Source organism: Ailuropoda melanoleuca, chromosome 6 (genome assembly GCF_002007445.2).
Source record: "Ailuropoda melanoleuca isolate Jingjing chromosome 6, ASM200744v2, whole genome shotgun sequence".
Lineage (NCBI taxonomy): Eukaryota > Metazoa > Chordata > Mammalia > Carnivora > Ursidae > Ailuropoda > Ailuropoda melanoleuca.
Window position 1 is genome coordinate 19909455 of NC_048223.1, and position 18956 is coordinate 19928410.

General features: G+C 39.0%; 1 long non-coding RNA gene across 1 annotated transcript; it reads left to right on the forward strand.

Annotated features, from left to right (window-relative positions):
- Positions 1–5129: 5129 nt before the first annotated feature.
- Positions 5130–8560, forward strand: LOC117802571. Its single transcript, XR_004625934.1, has 3 exons — positions 5130–5269; positions 5999–6452; positions 7280–8560. It is a non-coding gene; the product is annotated as an uncharacterized LOC117802571 (long non-coding RNA).
- Positions 8561–18956: the final 10396 nt, after the last annotated feature.

Genomic DNA, 18956 nt, shown 5'->3' on the forward strand with positions numbered 1-18956 from the left:
TACACCATGTGCCCCCCTTAATGTCCGTCACCCAGTTAACTTAGCCCCCCACCCCTCTCCCCTCCAGCAACCCTCAGTTTGTTTCCTAGAATTAAGAGGAATTATGATTTGCTTCCCTTCTGTTTTTATCTTATTCTATTTTTCCTTCCTTTCCCGTATGTCCATCTGTTTTGTTTCTTAAATTTCACATGAGTGATATCAGATGGTATTTGTTTTTCTCTGACTGACTTCTTTCACTTAGCATAATATCCTCTAGTTCTATCCATGTTTTTGCAAATGGCGAAATTTCATTCTTTTTGATGATTGAGTAGTATTCCACCCCCCCACACACACACGCACACACACACACATATATGACACACCACATCCTCTTTATCCATTCATCTGTCGATGGACATCTGGCCTTTTTCCAAATTTTGGCTATTGTAGACATTGTTGTTATAAACATTGGGGTGTATGTGCCCCTTTGAATCACTACTTTTGTATCCTTTGGATACTAGGTATTCCTAGTAGTGCAATCACTGGATCATAGGGTAGTTCTATTTTTAACTTTTTGTGGAGCCTCCATACTGTTTTCCACAGCAGCTGCACCAGCTTGCATTCCCACCAGCAGTGTAAGAGGGTTCCCCTTCCTTTGGATCCTTGCCAACATCTATTGTTTCCTGTGTTGTTAATTTTAGCCATTCTGACAGGTGTCAGGTGGTATCTCATCGTGGTTTTGATTTGTATTTCCCTGATGCCAAGTGATGTTGAGCATTTTTTCATGTGTCTGTTACCTGGTTGACATTTTAACTACAACCTCATGAAAGACCCTGATCCAGAACCATTCACTCAAGCCACTTCTGGATTTCTGAACTAAGAAACTCTGTGAGATAATAAATGTTTTTTGTCTTAAGCTGCTAAATTTTGGGGACAATTTGTTATGCAGCAATAGGTAACTAATACAATGACCCTATTTTTTTGCTTAGCACAGATTATAATTTTTGAATATGGTGGTTGTTTTGATTATATTGTATAAAATCCTTAAATATATTAGAAATAGGACAGAGTGTCAGTATCTGGCCTAATATGAGCAGTCTAACTCACATTTATAGGTTCTGCATTAAGGTATAATGCACGAACAAGGTTTTAGTAATATGCTAATTCTTTGTGCAGCTGCTGCAAGCTTATTACAGAATGGTAGGAGAACCTGGCATGGAAGGATTCAGACTATTAGATTCCAAAATCCTTGAAGACAGGGACTATGGTTGTTTTGGTCACCCCAGTATAAGTCAGTACCAGGCACAGTGCCTGGCACATACTATGTGAACTCAATGAAAGTTTACTGAATGAATGAATTTCTGGGTGCAAGTGATAATATCACCAAAATACTGTCAAAGCCCCACTCAGGTACTTAAAGAGAAACCTAGATATTGTCTCTATGAGCTGTGCTGTGTTTTGGCCTCTTTGGTGGTTATAGTCTCTCTGTAATTATAACATTCTTCAGTGCAGGAAGAGATGCTTCCTGATTGGAATGTAGACTGAATACAAAGCCATTCCATTTGACAAGCATAATGACACTTCTGTAACATCATCAAATGTCCTTTGGGAAGTGGTAAATTGGGACATTCCATTTAATTATCTACTGCCCAATATTGGTTGGATTTTTACTAGGATCCATGAGCTGTTACAACATTAGGGCCTTAACTTTTGACAACTCCCATCATGTCTTTTAAATGTTATGATAATGACATTGGGCCACTTAATATATGAAATGAAAGACATTAATTAGTAAAAACTGTCCTGATTGAATTCCACTCACATTATCAAACTCACTAAAGGTTTGAACTAAACTTCTACCTTTGCTTGACTTACGCTAAATCTTATACTCAATGGTTGTACACTGAGCATGAATTTCCAGCTCATCACTTATTTTTTTTAAAGATTTTATTTATTTATTTGCACAGAGAGAGAGAGCACAAGCAGGGGGACCAGAAGGCAGAGGGAGAAGGAGAAGCAGTCTCCCCGCTGAGCAAGGAGCCTGATGTGGGACTCGATCCCAAGACCCTGGGGTCATGATCTGAGCCAAAGGCAGATGCTTAACTGACTGAGCCACCCAGGCCCCCACCCAGCTCATCACTTATCAGTAAAGGATCCCTGTAATCTGTACACATATTCATATTAGATCCCTTCCTTCAAAATACCTATTAGGGTGCTTGGCACAGAGTAGGTGCTGTGAATATTTGATGGATAACAAATGAATGAATTAAATGAATAAATGAAAACAATGCACATATGTGTTTACTAGCGATTTCTTTACTCCGTGACCATGACTGGCAGCAGAAAACTGACCTGGCAATATGATAAAGCATTGTGGTAAGGTGAGATGAAAATTGACGCTTACTGGCTCTGTTGGGGCCAATTTAATCACCAGACATTATAGGTGAGTACTCATAGACTTTGAGCATTTCAAAAATCTATAAAAATGTTTGAGAAGTGAAATAAATAATTTATTTACCTAGCCCTTTACTGATGGACATTTATTTTGTTTCCAATCTCTTATTAGAATTGAGGCTGAGTGAGTTACTTTGTACGTACGTCATTTTCTCTGGGTACCAGTATATCTGTAGAATAAATACTTAGATGAGAAAATGCTGGGTTAGTAGTTCTATGAATTTGTAATCTAGATAACTATTACTGACTGACACCCAAAGTAAAGGCAACAACAAAAAAATAAATAAATGGTACTACATCTTACTAAATAGCTTCTTCACAGCAAAGGAAGTCATCGACAAAATGAAAAGGCAACCTATAGAATAGGAGAAAATATTTGCAAATTATATATCTGATAAGGGGCTAATATCCAAAATACATGAAGAGCTCATACAACTCAATAGCAAAAAATCAAACGATCCAGTTTAAAAATGGGCAGAAAATCTGATAGACATTTTTTCAAAGAAGACATACAGATGGCCAACAGGTACATGAAAAAACACTCAACATCTTTAATGATAAGGGAAATGCAAATCAAAACCACAATGAGATAGTACCTCATACCTATTAGAATGGCAACTATCAAAAAAATAAGAAATAACAAGTTTTAGCAAGGATGTGAAGGAAAGGGAATGGTATACACTGTTGGTGGGACTGTCGATTGGTTTAGCCACTGTGGAAAACGATATGGAGATTCCTCAAAAAAAAAAAAAAAAAACAAAAAAAAAACTACCATATGATCCAGCAATTCCACTTTGAGATATTTATCCAAAGAAAACAAAAACACTAACTTGCCTTGAAGCAGGTGAATATGTGTGGGTCAGTATGTGAGTAGAAACGGTAAGTGCAATCTATGGGTCATCTCCTTAAAAGACAACCTTTGTGTCCTGGCTCACTGTTCTGTTTCCATTCCTGGGAGCTGGTTCCCAGGTATGCCCAGGAGCCCACTCGTACAAAACAAATGAGAACAATTACCTAGGGGAAGGTAGAATAACAAGACGAGGGAAATTGGGGTCTGTGAGTGAACGAGTAGAGCAGACATACTCGAACCACTGGGTCACAAACTGGGGGCTGCTACATGAGAGAAATTAACTGCTGTAAACTCTAGCTGCTATATTTTTGTGACACTTTATTTACCCCAATTCATTTTAGATAGATATAGTATTATTTTCATTTTATAAATGAGAGACTGAGGCACAGACAGTTAAGGAACTTGCCTATGATTGTGTAGCTAATGAACAAGTTTCCTTGTTTTGCATTTAGACAACCTGATCCCAGAGGCCACATTTTTAAATATTACGTTATCTTTAGTGACCTCTCAAGCCATTGGGCCATTTGGGCGTGGCTGTCATAAGAGCATCCTGAATTCTTAAGTGTTTACTCTGTATTTCTATTCTGTGAACTATCATACATAGGGAACAGAATGGACGTGATATGATTGCTGGTGACTGAATTGCCTTTACCACATTACCTTGTACCTCCATTCGGAGAGAGGTTTAGATTAACCCTTAGATCTTGCCACCTGTTATGGCCTTTGAAACCCTAAGGTGATTGACACCCTCCTTTTCTGTTCTGCTCCGTGACCATTTATCCTGAAAAAGTTTCCTCAGAACAAACTGCCCTCAAATTATATGTATCCTTTAGGTCTCACTTAGGAATACTGGTCTGAGGCCGACCTTCCAATCTAGCAATTAAAGGAAGATTCTGAACACTGTGGTTGACCACTGCATTTAACTGCCCTAGAAAAGACATCAGGAAGATTTTTATGTCTATTAGGGCTGTCAAAATTGCTATAAGAATATGGATTTTCTTGTCTTTTTAAATCTGTCTAATCTCAGTCAACAAAAATGTGGACAATATAATGAATAGACATTTTATACAAAAGAAAAACTGTCAAACGGATAGGCATTGCGAAGCCATGATCATTACCTCTTTGAAAATTCTACCATGACCACAATATGCCTTTTTATTAGCTTTATACACACTGAGTGACTTTCAGAATATTCCATAATCAATATTTTCTCCTTCAGCACCCAGGGAAAATAGAGATATTCAAATGACAGCACCATGAATATCTATGGAGAATAATCACAATGCCTAAGATGTTTCCTGGCAAAAAAAGCATCCTCATGATTCCTATAGGAACAGAAATACTATGTTTCTGGAAGTTAATAGTACATATATAACTGTGGCTACTAAGATATCTAATAGGTAAGTTCTTAATATCCACTCCGTTAGGGATCACCTATACAAATCTATCTTCCAGAAGAAATAATAACTAGCACTTTTCTTTCAATGATACTTTCATTGGTGGTGGTATAGGAATCATGGGAGATTTCTTGTAGAAACTGGGTATTTTTATACTTTGTCAGAGTAGGATTATGATTTCCTCCTCTATACAGTAACAACGACTGCTCTCTGTTAGTTATTAAGTTATTATCTCGAAGCTCCAAACTCCCCCTTTGCTTTGTGATCCTGGGCCTGGGGTTCTGCAAACCACATTATTGCTTTACAAGCTGATCCCACTTAGTGCCAGTAGCGGGCCCTAGAGGGAGACTGTACGATTGGAGAAAGAAAGGGGGACCTGCTCCTTCCTGTCCAAGTTTTGCTTCCTGTTTCTGTGACTGTAACCCTGAGGATGTTTCTTTCCCCAAGTAGGAGCAGTTCCTCCCCATAGTTGCATCGCAGTTTGGTTTACAGTTCCTCTGGCACTTGGGGAACCTTCATTGCTCCCCCTCAGATGCCAGCACCAGGTGTCTCAGGGTCTGGGTCCTGGAGTCAGGGACACCAATATCAGGTGAGCAGCGCTCCCTCCTCAGAGGTCCGAGTTTCAATTCCATGCAGCCCCTTTTCTAAGCAAGTTTTAAGAATTCCAACCTATTTATTCCCTCAGGCTTGGGGGTGGTGGCTGTTTTCTGAAGTTGTTAGCTACAAGACACCTTAGAATTCTCTTTTTATGCTTTTATTTGCCCGGGTAACTAATTTTTTAAAAGATTTTATTTATTTATTTGACAGAGAGAGAGACAGCCAGCGAGAGAGGGAACACAAGCAGGGGGAGTGGGAGAGGAAGAAGCAGGCTCCCAGCAGAGGAGCCTGATGTGGGGCTCGATCCCAGAACCCTGGGATCACGCCCTGAGCCGAAGGCAGACGCTTAACGACTGAGCCACCCAGGCACCCCCCAGTTAACTAATTTTTTAAATTAAATTTCTCTATTAAGATATCTGATGTCAGTTTCCTCATTTTGAATGGATTCTGATACATGTTACATATTTTTGTGTCAGAGAAGTGGTTTAATATCATGAATTCCTCCAAATTTATGATGTAAAGATTAAATGTGGAGGCTGAGAAATAATTCTTTTAAGTTTACAAATCCAATCACATACTGGCAAGAAAGAGTTTGGATTGGTGACAAGATTTACAAAATCCTTCGAGGAATCTGTAGGGCTACAAATTTCAGAACTGGGCATACTAGGGAGCGCATGCAAAAACTCAAGACAGAATAACTTGAACATTGTTGCTTCTTTAGGAGTTTGCTCCCAGCTCAGCCGTCACTGCTATGAGAATGGCCAGTTGAATTGCTGTATGAAGAGCCCATGCACCATAAGAAGGGAGAAAGAGATACTGGATGCATTACGAACAAGTGTCCATTGGCTACCCAGCACCCATACATATTCTTCTTTCCATTCATCTTCTTAGAAACATGTTTCCTCACTAGAGACAACTGAAAGATTAGTACATTAGCTCCAAGTTTTGATTCTCTTGATGATGTGGGGTCTTCTCCATCATGTCTGAGTAAACTCCCCACAGTCTAGGGACTTTTGGTAATACTGTGTTTTCCACCTATAACACAACCCGTATAAAATGATGAAGAAAGCGCAAGATAATGGCAATAAAAAATTACCTTTTGGAAAAGAGAAGAATGGAAACAACACACAATAGTCCTTAGTCCATGCTAACATCATTCCTGCCGGGCAGAAATGGTGAGGACTACATTCCAGTAGGGAATTCTTTATACAGTTATGCTGGCTGTCCAAGGACTTCTCTTTGGGAGTCTATCCCTTGTTTACTATTTTCCTTGGCTCCATCTGAGAGGCAGTATGTTATTTGGGTTAAGAGCAAAAACTTTGGAGTCAGAATGCCTGCATTCCAATAGCTGGCTTTTCTACTTTCTAAGAATGTGGGCAAATTTCTTAAACTCTTAGTGCAGCGATCTCTTCAGATGTATGGGATATTAATAACACTTCCTCTTAGGATTAGTAAGCTTGTAAAGAGGGAATGGGTATCTGCAAAATGCTTAGAATGCTGCTTAACATGTGTCAAGTGCTCAGGAAGTTTTATGATTATTTCAGGTGGGCATTGGGGATCTTTCTGAGGGTTTCTTTGGCAATAGAACTTCTTTCTGGCTTGATTGCTTGTGATTGGTTCCATTGGTAGATATCTGGCTACGGTTAGAGATCAGATTCGTGGTCCTTGAATTTGAGAAGTAGCATTTTTGAGCCTCAGTATTGGGTTATGTGGAACTGGGCATAAATTTCTACCCAACTTGTGCAGAAACAAAAATATCTGAGATCATCTCACTAATGTATATATAGCTAAATCCTCTTTATTTGCCTTTTCTTGAACCAAAACCATCAGTAAGAATACCCACTGTGGATATTTGCCAAACAGTGTATCAGCCATCAGGCAAAATCAGAAGGGCAAATTCCTAGCTACCCAGGGCTCAACCATGTGCTCTACTAAGGTTGGTGTTGTCTTGGCCGACTGTACAATTGTGGACCTTGTATCACCTTTATCTTTTCACATCCAGGTTGATAGAAACAGTTAACAGACAGAAGAATGTTCATGACAACACGTCAATCACCGACAAAATGGACACCTGTTCTACTTATAACATCATATCAGACACCGTCCCCTTGTACTGCTGTAACTCCAACACTAGCTGAAGTTCAAGCTGCTCTATAAGGCTTTTCTTTTATAAAGATCTATGGGGAGAAAATAGGAAGACAGACCCAAAAATTTATAGAAAAGCTTTATTTTGTACCCATTTTCACACATCACTCAGACAAACCATGAATTCTACTTTCCCCCAGTTTCATATAAAACTACATACACCGCACTGTACATGTAAAACAAATTTGGAAAGGAGCCTCAAGCTGGCCTCTGAAATTGTGTAAGCAATTATCACATTTTTGTGCGCAAATGCAGTAATTATATGTGTAATTTGGCAGCTGGGTTTGAAAATTTGGCCTTAAATGGAACATAGACAGGAAAAATAAATGTTGGAAAATGCCAATATTTTATAAAGATTTTGAATCAAATAATGGTGGAATTATTGCAAGCCATCTTAATTTTTAATTATAATGATCATTACACAATATACAATCATTTTTTTGAGGAAGGAAAGAACTATAGATCAATTGCTCATCGTTTTTGTCAAAAAAAATGCCTCATTCTTGAGGAGGATAATTGTATTTTTTAGAGGTTATGGTACATATTTCAAAGGCTTTTTTTCCTTATGAAGAAAAGATAGTGATTGCCTACTAGTTCAAGTTCTATGACATATTTTACTATGGGAAGAATAGAACTTTTTGTACCGATTATTTTAGAGAAAAAGTAGTATCAACTCTGTGCTTATATTTGAGCTAGTAATCTTAAATTAGATAAAGCTTTCTTATAGGCATTTAAGCTTTGGAATATGAGATTATAACCCAAATGACAAGTAATTTAGATTTCTTTGATCTAGATTTAAATTGAATTCACATGGTAAAATCATAGTTTTTGTATTGTCATCAAGATTGATTCTAATGCATGTGGCTTTTTCATGTGGTTATAAGGGCTAGTGACTTGGATATAATGTTAAGGATGACCCTGGAGCAATGTTATATTCTGTTGTTAGCATGGTAATGTAGAGGTTAATTGTGCAGACTATGGAGCCAGACAGCCTGGATTCCAGTTCTGGCTCTACCATTCTATTAGCCCTATGACCTTAAGCCAGTCGCTCTATGTTTCAAATGCTTATTTTTAAAATGTCTTGTTAATTGTGATTGGTTCATATTATCATCAGCTATTACAATTCTATATATGCATATAACAATCATTAACCAATATGTCAAGATACAATATATACACAGGATGAATTTCATTGCTAGTGAAAATAAATGTAAATTCATATTTTAAATGATCTTCTGGGTACTTTTGAATCTTTAAGACCATTTTTTGTAACTGATTTTATCTAATAATGTGTTAGACGAAGAATTTTTACTAGGAGTAGAGATGTTGTGCCTGCCATTTTCTTGTTCACTTGACCTTGCAAAAATGGTGTTCTCTTCCATTCATGATATCTTTGCAGGAATCTTTAAGCCAGGTGGCCATTTTGTGAGGGTTGGTTTAGTTAAAACTCAGTTATATACTTTGTAACTCCACTTTTACCTGTATATCCCTAAAGTGTAATGCACTGAATGTGCAAAAGAGGTGAAGGGGTCCTGCTCATCTCCTCTGTTTAGATATCTCAGGTATCTCATATACCCTTGACATTCTTACACATAGACCAGGGAAAGGTGCCAGCAGGAATTCATGTAGTAAACATTAAGCTCATACAATTTCTTATTTTTAGATAACAATAAATCTGTGTATGCACACACACACGTATAATTTCTAATACTTTTTTCTGCACACACAAAAAACCATCTTGCTCATTTCCTGTGCACCCCTACTTTGGAGACCGTTGCTCTAGGAGAACAAAAGTGGTGGTGGAAGTACAGACTGGCCAGAGGGGAGAGAGACGGAAGGCTGGAATCAAGTTAAGAGACAAATATGGTTTTCCAGGAACACCCAAGAAATAAAAGACATGTCTGATCTCAAGGAGCTTTAAATCACATAAAAAGACAGAGCATATTCTCATGATGCAATTCCAGGACAGTTACAAAGCAGTGAATCAATGGTTTGAACAGGGCTGTAAATTGAGGAATAAGAGGAAGAAGGAGCCTGGCTTTCCCCAAGAATCTCTTGCTCTCTGATGCATGAAGTTGTAACAGAGTGATTTATTTCTGTTGATTATGTCAGCTTTATCCAGGCAAATAACTCTGAGGGGAATATAGGAAGTCCCAAACACTTTAGTATGAGTGAGTTTTAAGATATTTTCACACTTTTTTGGGGTCGTGGTGGGGACTAAATGTCCATCACAATGCCTGGCATCTCATATGTGCTCAGCAATGCATAGCTGTTACCATTAGTGACAAGGTCAGCATGAGGGGGTTGGTTATGGGAAGGGAACATCCTTATGTATGTCTATGAGATGTGTGCTGCAGGAAAGGCTGAAGAAATGAGTATGCAGTTCTGTTAGGATGGACAAAGTGCATTATGTGTACTCTATGTATGTGCACTAACTAAGGGGATTGAAGAAAATGATTCGCATGCTGAGGGAAATGATGTCAGTCATGAGCTTAATCTGGGGAAAAGAAGTTTGGGGAGTTGAATTTTGAGTTGAGAGGTGGCCAAACAAAAGAGAGTGGAAAGAGCAGAAAAAGTTCCCGGTGAGAACACTGACATTAAAAGGCAGGTCATGAAAAAACAGAAAAGGCAGGCCATGCATAAAACCTGGAGCTTCTACAGTTTTGTGTTTTTGGAAAATAAAGTGGTGTTTAATTCCACACTTGCAAACAACCTTCTCATTCATTCATTGTCTAAACACATTTATTTCATTTCTATATGTGCTAGGCAGTGTTCTATCTACTGGGACTATATCATCGAACAAAAGAAACATTCAGTGCTTTCATGGAGTTTACATGTCACGGGGGGAGATGGACATAAAGATAAGTGATGACAAGCAATGAAGAGCAATAACACAGGGTTAGAGTTTGGAGTATAGCTCTGTGTGTGTGTGTGTGTCTGTGTGCGTGTGTGTGTGCGTGCACGTGCGCGCATGTATGTGCATGCAAACATGTGTATCTGAGTTACATTCCCTAGAACACCAAGCCTGAGATAGAGCTTACATCCTAATACTTTTGGGAGGTACAATCTCAGGGCAGTAAAAATGAGGGGAAAATGAAATGTAAAGCAGAGAAGTCAAGGAAAAAGAAGGTGTGCATTTTTGAACTGGCCACAGCATCAGAAGAAACAGATGGTTGCTGGATTACTCAGGACTTTTCCCAGAGAGACCATATGGAGCTTTTTGTTTGAGGGGGAGAAAGAGAGAGCAATTTATGTTGATTTCCTTCCATCCCTTGTCTCTCATTGATCAAAGTCCACCTAACAGAGTGTTCCACTTCTGGTTGTGTTATCTAGCCTCTCAAAGGCAGCTCCTGGAGAGCCTGAACTCTTCATGGGTCCGGTTGGGTTGGACCTGGGTTCCAGAACTCCCCAATGGAAACACTGAGTCAGCCAGCAAAGGTAAGAGGTGAGCAGATGATGATGACAATCAGGGCTTTGATCACATGGATTGTATTTGCTGGGGCTACTCCATCTGGGAAGTAGGGCAAATGGGTGATGCCTGGAGACCGGTGGAACAGAATGATTCTAAAGAAACACACAAACTGAATCCAATACATGAGATTTTTTTGTATATGGGGGTAAGACGTCCCTGATAAGGTATTATTTGAGCAGAGTTCCAAAGCAACTGAGGGAGCCAACAATACGGATATCTTGCAGAAATTCATTCTGGCAGAGAGTACAAGTGCAAAGATCTTTTTGAGGCAGAAGGTGGGGGACATAGTGTGTTTTAGAGCAGAAAGGAAGCCAGTGCGGCTAGACTGGTATCACTGAGGGAAAGGGTAGTAAGAGATATGTCGGAAAGGCACTAGAGGCTAGGTTGTAAAGGGCTTTCTAAACTATGGTAGGTCTTTGGCTTTCACTCGAAGTGAGATGGACATCATTGGAGTTTGAAGCAAAGGTATGACATGATGTGGTTTACATTTTTTTTCACAGGGATACATGCACTCCTATGTTTATTGCAGCATTATTTACAATAGCCAGACTATGGAGCAGCATGATTTACACTTTTACAGGGTCATTCCAGGTTCTGTTGAAGAATGGATGACAGAGGAGTAAAGAGGGAAGCTGGGAAACCATCTTGGAGACTCTTGGGTCAGGTGGTGGTTGTGGATATGGTGAGATGCTGGATTTTGGGTATGTTAAATTAGGTCTGTTAGGGTTTGCTAATGGTTGGATGTGGGGTGTGAAAGAAAGAGAAAACATGATTCCAAGAGTTTTGGCCTAAGCAACTGGAAAAAAGAAATGAGTCCCACTAAGGCCAAGTTCATTTATTTTGGTAGGGCTATTGATATTTTGATAGAAGAAGCTGAGCAGGATCCTCAACTTAAAGTATTTCAAGTTGAGTTCACTCATAATGCATAATATGTTCAACTAATTTGTATATTTTAGATCCATTTGGTATGAGTAGAATGAAATTTAAAATTTCCATTATGCATTAAGTTTGGTTATAGTATCTCTATTAAAGAGAAAGGCTTAATTAACCCTAGAAGTAATAACTTGTCTAAGTGGGGTGTGTGTGTGTGTGTGTGTGTGTGTGTGTGTGTGTGTGTAGGGTGGTGAAATGTACTTATTTTTGTAGTCCTCCAATGAAAGCAGGCTGGAACTCCCTGTATGATATTTCAGATTGCTTAAGATGTTGTCGTGTTGGTTTTCATTGTTATTGATGCTAAACACTCTAAGAATGTCTCTGACTCATGGAAAAGGTCCTGAAATATTTCAATGATTTATGAAACAAAGAGGCTTCCTTGATGTCTGCGAATCAACCGTGATGACTTCAACGAATGCAGTAGTAAGCATTTATTACAGCACATGGAACTCAGTTACCTGGCTGCTTTCTGTTCCATTAACACGTTGTGAAAAAGTCTTGATGGAGCTTTTAGCCATAAAGCATCCTAGAGTGTAATCTGTTTTTAGAAGATTAATTTCATCTGAAATAGTGGAGCAAATGATAAACAGCTTAAAGGAGACCAGAGAAATAGATCATGTTATAGCTGAGGGCAGTAATATTGTTCCACACTTAAGAAAACTTCGCAGGAGAAAAAAAAATCTGGTAAGAAAAATGGGTTGAACTGTGTTTATTGGATCAAATTGGTTAGGATATTACTGTCAATGTGTGTTAAAGGGGAGGGAATATATAGGACTGTTTCTAGTTAAAAGACAAAGAAGTTGAAAATTTTATTTTATTTTAAAAACATTTTGAGGGGCGCCTGGGTGGCAGAGCGGTTAAGCGTCTGCCTTCGGCTCAGGGCGTGATCCCGGTGTTATGGGATTGAGCCCCACGTCAGGCTCCTCTGCTATGAGCCTGCTTCTTCCTCTCCCACTCCCCCTGCTTGTGTTCCCTCTCTCGCTGGCTGTCTCTATCTCTGTCGAATAAATAAATAAAATCTTTAAAAAAAAAAACATTTTGAAAACTCCCCCCAATCTTCCAAACTTTTTATCTATCTATCTATCTATCTATCTATCTATCTATCATCTATCATCTATCTATCCATCTATCTATCTGTCTATTTTCAACCTGAGGTTTCTGAACAAAGTGGGCTCAACCCCAAATGAGTCCTGGGGCCTAGCCAAGAAGGGCACAAATGAGATCTAGTTGGTAGAAGTTGTCCTTGGGGCAAAGATTTTAATTAAAAATAGGGAAATAATTTGACTTGGAGGGGTTATGGTTAGACTGTAAGATTTTTCTTTCTATGCCTTAAATTCTTTTCTTTTTTTTTTTTAATTTTATTTATTTATTTGAGAGAACACACATGCTCCAGCATGAGTGGGAGGGAAGGGGGTGGTGGAAGGAGGGAGGGGGAAAGGGAGAGGGAGAAGCAGGCTCCCTGCTCACCCAATCCCAGGATCCTGGGATCATGACCTGAGCCGAAGGCTGACGCTTAACCCCCTGAGCCACGCAGGTGCCCCAAAATTCTTAATAATAGATGTTAAGTCATATTTTTACTGGCAATGTCAGTAAGAAGAAAGTACCACCTCTGTAACTCACCACGGCTGAGCAGGTGAAATCGATCCAGGTTTTGGTGCAGCTCAAGACACATTCTGAATGATTAGCAAACACCGAGTACCTAGTTTATGCCCTGTGGAAAGACACCCTTGATGACAAATAACACTCTTTAGTGTTTTAGACAGACAGGCACAGAGAAAGGATATGCTACCTACCCAGGGGATAGTAGCATATGACATTTACCACCCCAAGGAGATGTTGCAGATGGAAAACATCCATTCCAGAGGAGTTTTTAGACATATTTACAGATGATACACCCATGGAACTTTGAGTGCTCCTGGAATATTCCAGAATATTTGGACTTTGATATCATTCACTAATCATGCTTTGATGATGAGCCTGATGTGCCATTCTTTAGGTCTTCATAATATCTTTTATATTCCAATTCCAGGGAAACCTGGTATAGTGAAATAGTCATGCATTTATTTATTCTTTTAGTCAACATTTATTCAGCACCTGTTTGTAGGGTATTACTCTAGGCGGTGATAATTAACAAATGAGAGACAATTTTCTTATAAAGATTGTTACTGTCTGATAAATAATAATAGTGATTATTATTATTATGCTTCCCCAAGCTACGTAAATCCTGGTTGAAATGGGGTGGCATTAGCAGTAACAGCACATACTTCTTGATGCTCCTCTTATAAAAAGGGTCTGGTAGTCATTGCTAGGAGTCCCGTAGTGTTTCTGATGGGTACCACATATGGCCCCTGTTGTCTTAGGCTGCTGCTCTGGCTTCCTTCTGCTTAGGCCTCGAGTCTCTGGCACTTCATTGGCTCAGGAGCCCGTGACTGAGCTGCTCTCTGTGGCTTCTGTCTCTTCCACTGTGTATCATTGCTGCCCATGTGGGGGATCCCTTAGTTGGCAACTGTGCGTCACACTTTCTGGACTCCTCCGGATGCTGTAGCCACATCATATTCTTAGAAGAAGTAGATAAAATATCTCTCTCCCAAATTGGGGTCACACGATGACGCAGGGCTATTTGTGCTGTCTTACGGACCTTCTTCCTGGTTTTCTTCATAGCTTTTCCTTCCTGATTCTTCTTCCACTCTCTCTCCTTCTGCTCAACCCCGCATCACCACAAATTTTAAAAAAGTTCATTGGGATTGGGGGTGGAAGGCAGTGAGGGTGGATGGACAAATCCAAGTGACACCTCTTAACTTGGAATTATGCCCTCCTCCAATAACCACTGTTAGTAGACTGGCTTCAAGATCTGTTTCCCTTTCCTCAGTTGGATAGAATTCTTTTAGTTCTTGTTGCAAATAGACTTGTAGCTGGCCCACTTTATCAGGCCTGGGGCATGCTCCAACATGATGGGCTGAAGTGAATTAATAATCCACATCTGAAGCTCATCGCAAAGTATTTTCATAGATGGCATCTCATTTTTCTCACAAGAGCCCGGAGGGTTTTTTTTGTTTTTTTGTTTTTGTTTGTTTTTTTGTTTAATCCATTTTACAAATGAAGTCATTGAAGTTCAGAGAGGATAACTCATCAGGGTCATACAGTTTAGACTTTCCATGCAGATTCCATCATGTGGCTCTTTACCCTCTGGCCTCCACGTATCTCTGCGAATTTCCCCTCTCTCCACCTCTCCATCCTTCTGTGTAACTGCTAGGCCCTAGCCATCGAGAAAGAGCCGTGAGCGATTTTCTGAAGGCTCTGTGCTCCCTTTTACCTTTGTGGCTTAGATTGGGTTCCCTGGAAACAGATTCTGAGATGGGTAATTATACAGGAAGTACTCTTGGGAGGTTCAGTCACAAAGAAGTGAGGAAGGAAAGATGGTAAGGAATTGAGGAAGGTGAGTTTGTAAGGAAGTGAGAATGGCAAGATTTGGCTTTGGGAGAAGCTGATGTGCAATGTGGTTGCAACTAAGGCTTAGATAATCCTATCAGGAACATAACCTTGGGCAGGATAGTTCCTGAGGCTGAGGGCAATTCCCAGTGAAGAACGAAGATGCAAGCAGTCAGCGTCTGGTATTACCAGCTTGGGTGGGGGGGGGGAGGGGCCCTGGGAGCTGGGGCCTGGGAGTGTCAGCCCTGAAGAAGGCATATGAAAATATCCACTACACATATTTCCTCCCACTTTAATGCCCTTACCCAGCTTATTGCTCAAATAAACTATGGCCAGATTTTAGTTTCTTTCATATTTGAATCATTTTTTGGTCTTATGCAACTAATTTTTCTTGGGATTTCTAACTGACATTCTCCCCCTCCCCACCATGACATAATAAACATATGTTTTATTTTTTTTATTTTTAAAAAGATTTTTATTTATTTATTTGACAGAGATAGAGACAGCCAGCGAGAGAGGGAACACAAGCAGGGGGAGTGGGAGAGAAAGAAGCAGGCTCATAGCGGAGGAGCCTGATGTGGGGCTCGATCCCATAACGCCGGGATCACGCCCTGAGCCGAAGGCCGACGCTTAACTGCTATGCCACCCAGGCACCCCAAAAACATATGTTTTAATCTAATTGCTAAGCTCAACTTAAAAATGAATGAAATGGAATATACTTTCCTCTTAGAAATGTTTTTCTTGGATCCCCCTGACCTCCCGTTCTATTTGGGAACAGCTGTTTCCTAGCTCCCTTACCCAGCTCTCCTCCTAGGATATGTTTGCTCTGAACTCTTGTGCTAGCGATAATATTTCTTAGATTCCACATCTTCTTCCTTGTGTTTCTGTTGAGAGCCTCAAGTTACTTTTTACAAAGGATTAGTGGAGGCAAACTTTTCATCAAAAAATGCATTCTTTTGCCATGAAATAGAATTCTAGTTTCAGATTAATTTCCACTCCTGACTTTAAAGAATTACTTTCTTGTCTAGTACCTAAGTTGCTGATGAGAAGTCTGTGGCCTCAATGATTCTCCTTCCTTTGTAGGTAACCTGTCCTTTTTTGGCTGTCATTTTTGGGTCTTCATATCATGTTCTGTGATTTGAAATCTCATTATCACTGAGCATGAGTCTCTTCTGTTTTTTTTTTTGAAGATTTTATTTTTAAGTCATCTCTACACCCAACATGAGGCTCAAACTCACAACTGAGAGATCAAGAGTCACATGCCTACTGATTGAGCCAGCCGGGCACCCCTGAGCATGAGTCTTCTTAAGGTCATCCTGTGAGGCACTTGTTGGCTGCCTTTAGTCTCAAGGCTTCTGTCTTTTCTCAGTTCCAGAAACTTGTCTCCAATTATTTTTCTTTCTTCATTTTCTTTGTTTCTTCTTGTATTTTGTTCCTGAATCTCCTCAATTGATTTCCTGTGTGTTTTCCATTTCTTTATAATTCTCCTTATTGTTTTGGAAAACTTACTCTTCTTTTTTTCCCACCCTTTCTGTAAAATTTGTTATGACAGTCATATTTTTAATTGCCAAAATCTCTTCCTTTGATTATTCCTTTTTATGACAATCAACTCTTGTTTACAGATGCAGCATTTCCCCAACTCATGGCAAGGGAACTGGGCTTTCTTCATGCCTCTGAACCTCGCAGATGTTAGAATGCACAAAAGTATGTTCAGGTGGCTTGAAAGCAGTTCTAAAAAAAAAAAAAAGATACTGAGAGATCTGTGGGAATCTCGATGGAGCACTGAGGTTATACCCTATGAATACAATTTTGACTGTGGTGTGACATGTTTTTATTGAGCTCTATGAAAATGATTTAAATGAGTTGCATGTTATTTTAAGTTTATTAAAAATCCTATCCTGGAATTTCCTGAGGTTCATCATGACTTTTCAGGTATTCTCTGGGCCTCACGTATTGACAGGGTATGATTAACCCAGGCAGGGCAGCAAAAAAGGTCGAGGCTAATTGCATTTATTCAAAGTGAGAAATATTAAGGACTGCTATTCCATTAAGATGAGGGAGCCAATAGAAAGAAGGAGACTTATGGTGGGCAGTGTGGTTTTTATGAGAAGTCCACAGAATGTGGTCACTTGTCTGATATTTTTTTTGTAAAGAATAAGGAGAGGCTTCAATTTAAGGTATATATTCTCCCTTATCCATGATCTTCATTGCTGAAGTGATTTCAAACAAGTAAGTATTTATTGTAAATAAAGGATAAGGGACTGAGAAATAATTTCCAATGTCAGGAGATAACAGTGCTGATGAATCACTTCCCTCCTAAGAACTGTAGATAGTGGAGATTTCAGAATCCACTTTCATGTAATATATTACCAGTATTTTTACATTACAAAATCTGATATTTGTGAGTGTTGCCTAGGTTATAATAATTGAGGTTGAATTATTCCTGAAGCTTTTTTGGCAAAATCTTTACTGTATTTTCTTTAGGCAGGAGAAAAGAGCAGTAGTAACTTCCAGCCCTGGCAAAATTTCCACAATTCTCCCTAGCCCCTCCAATAAAAGTATCTTTATTTATTTATTTATTTATTTATTTATTTATTTATTTTAAAAAGCACTAGATTGAGAATTTAATGCCCTTAGGAAAAATCTGCAAAAGGGTTTTCCATTGATAGATGACCTAGTCTTTGCCTCCAAGGGTTATAAAATATTATCATTAATATCATTAATATTATATGATGGCATTGTTCAGAGAAATACTATCCACCTATTGAATAACTTGTTTTTTTTCAATTAATGTGACTGGATTCATAAATGCATTCATACTGGAGTACTAATTCCAATCAACCCCTTTATACTTCTTTGGCATGGCTCCAGATGAAGCAGGGCAGGGTTTTGGGCGCAGTTGGGATGGATGAGGTAAAGGTTATTGACCTATTGATTTTCTCTGAGACTTTGTTGGCAACCCTTGGTAATATCTAATGTTAGTATAGATTTTAGAGTTTACTGAGAAATATGCTCTAAGAGAATACTTAACTTTGGAATTTTGAGAAAGGGATGTTGCGGTCATATGGACATGGAGATGAAGACATTTGTTAAATTTAAACATTAAGTGTAAAGTCAAATGAGCATTACTCTTTAATCTTCTAAACTGTAAAATAAAATAAATCAAGTCCAGTAGCTTCAAGTTGACACAAAGACAGATTCCCCCCACTCTCCCCTCTTAGGATTCATCATATTAATACCCATATAAAAATAAAACCAAACATCATTATGCATTTTCTTCTATTTCACCACTCTCCCTTTTTTCCCATTAGCCCCTTTCTTGGATTTTGAAATATAGAGGCATTGATAACAAATTTCAAATAAACACACACACACCAGTGGGTATGAAAAACATTTCCCATGGTGGGGAGCTCTCGATATTTACCACTCAACAATTTCTCTGGCTACCTTTAAAAAGGCTTTCAGGTTAACTATTGCAAACCCAAACATTATCTTCAGAATCCAGGAAACAGATCAATATGCGAGCTACAGGCGGTTGAGTCTATGAGCAAACCTTCCAAAGGAGCTTAATATGAGCAAGTGCAATTCTCTAATTAATCACATTACATTTTAGAAACCTATTTTGTTCTAAGTACTCACTATATAAAAATTTGGGGGCTTTGTTAATGGTCTGTGATAGGGTAAGTGTACAGATTTATGC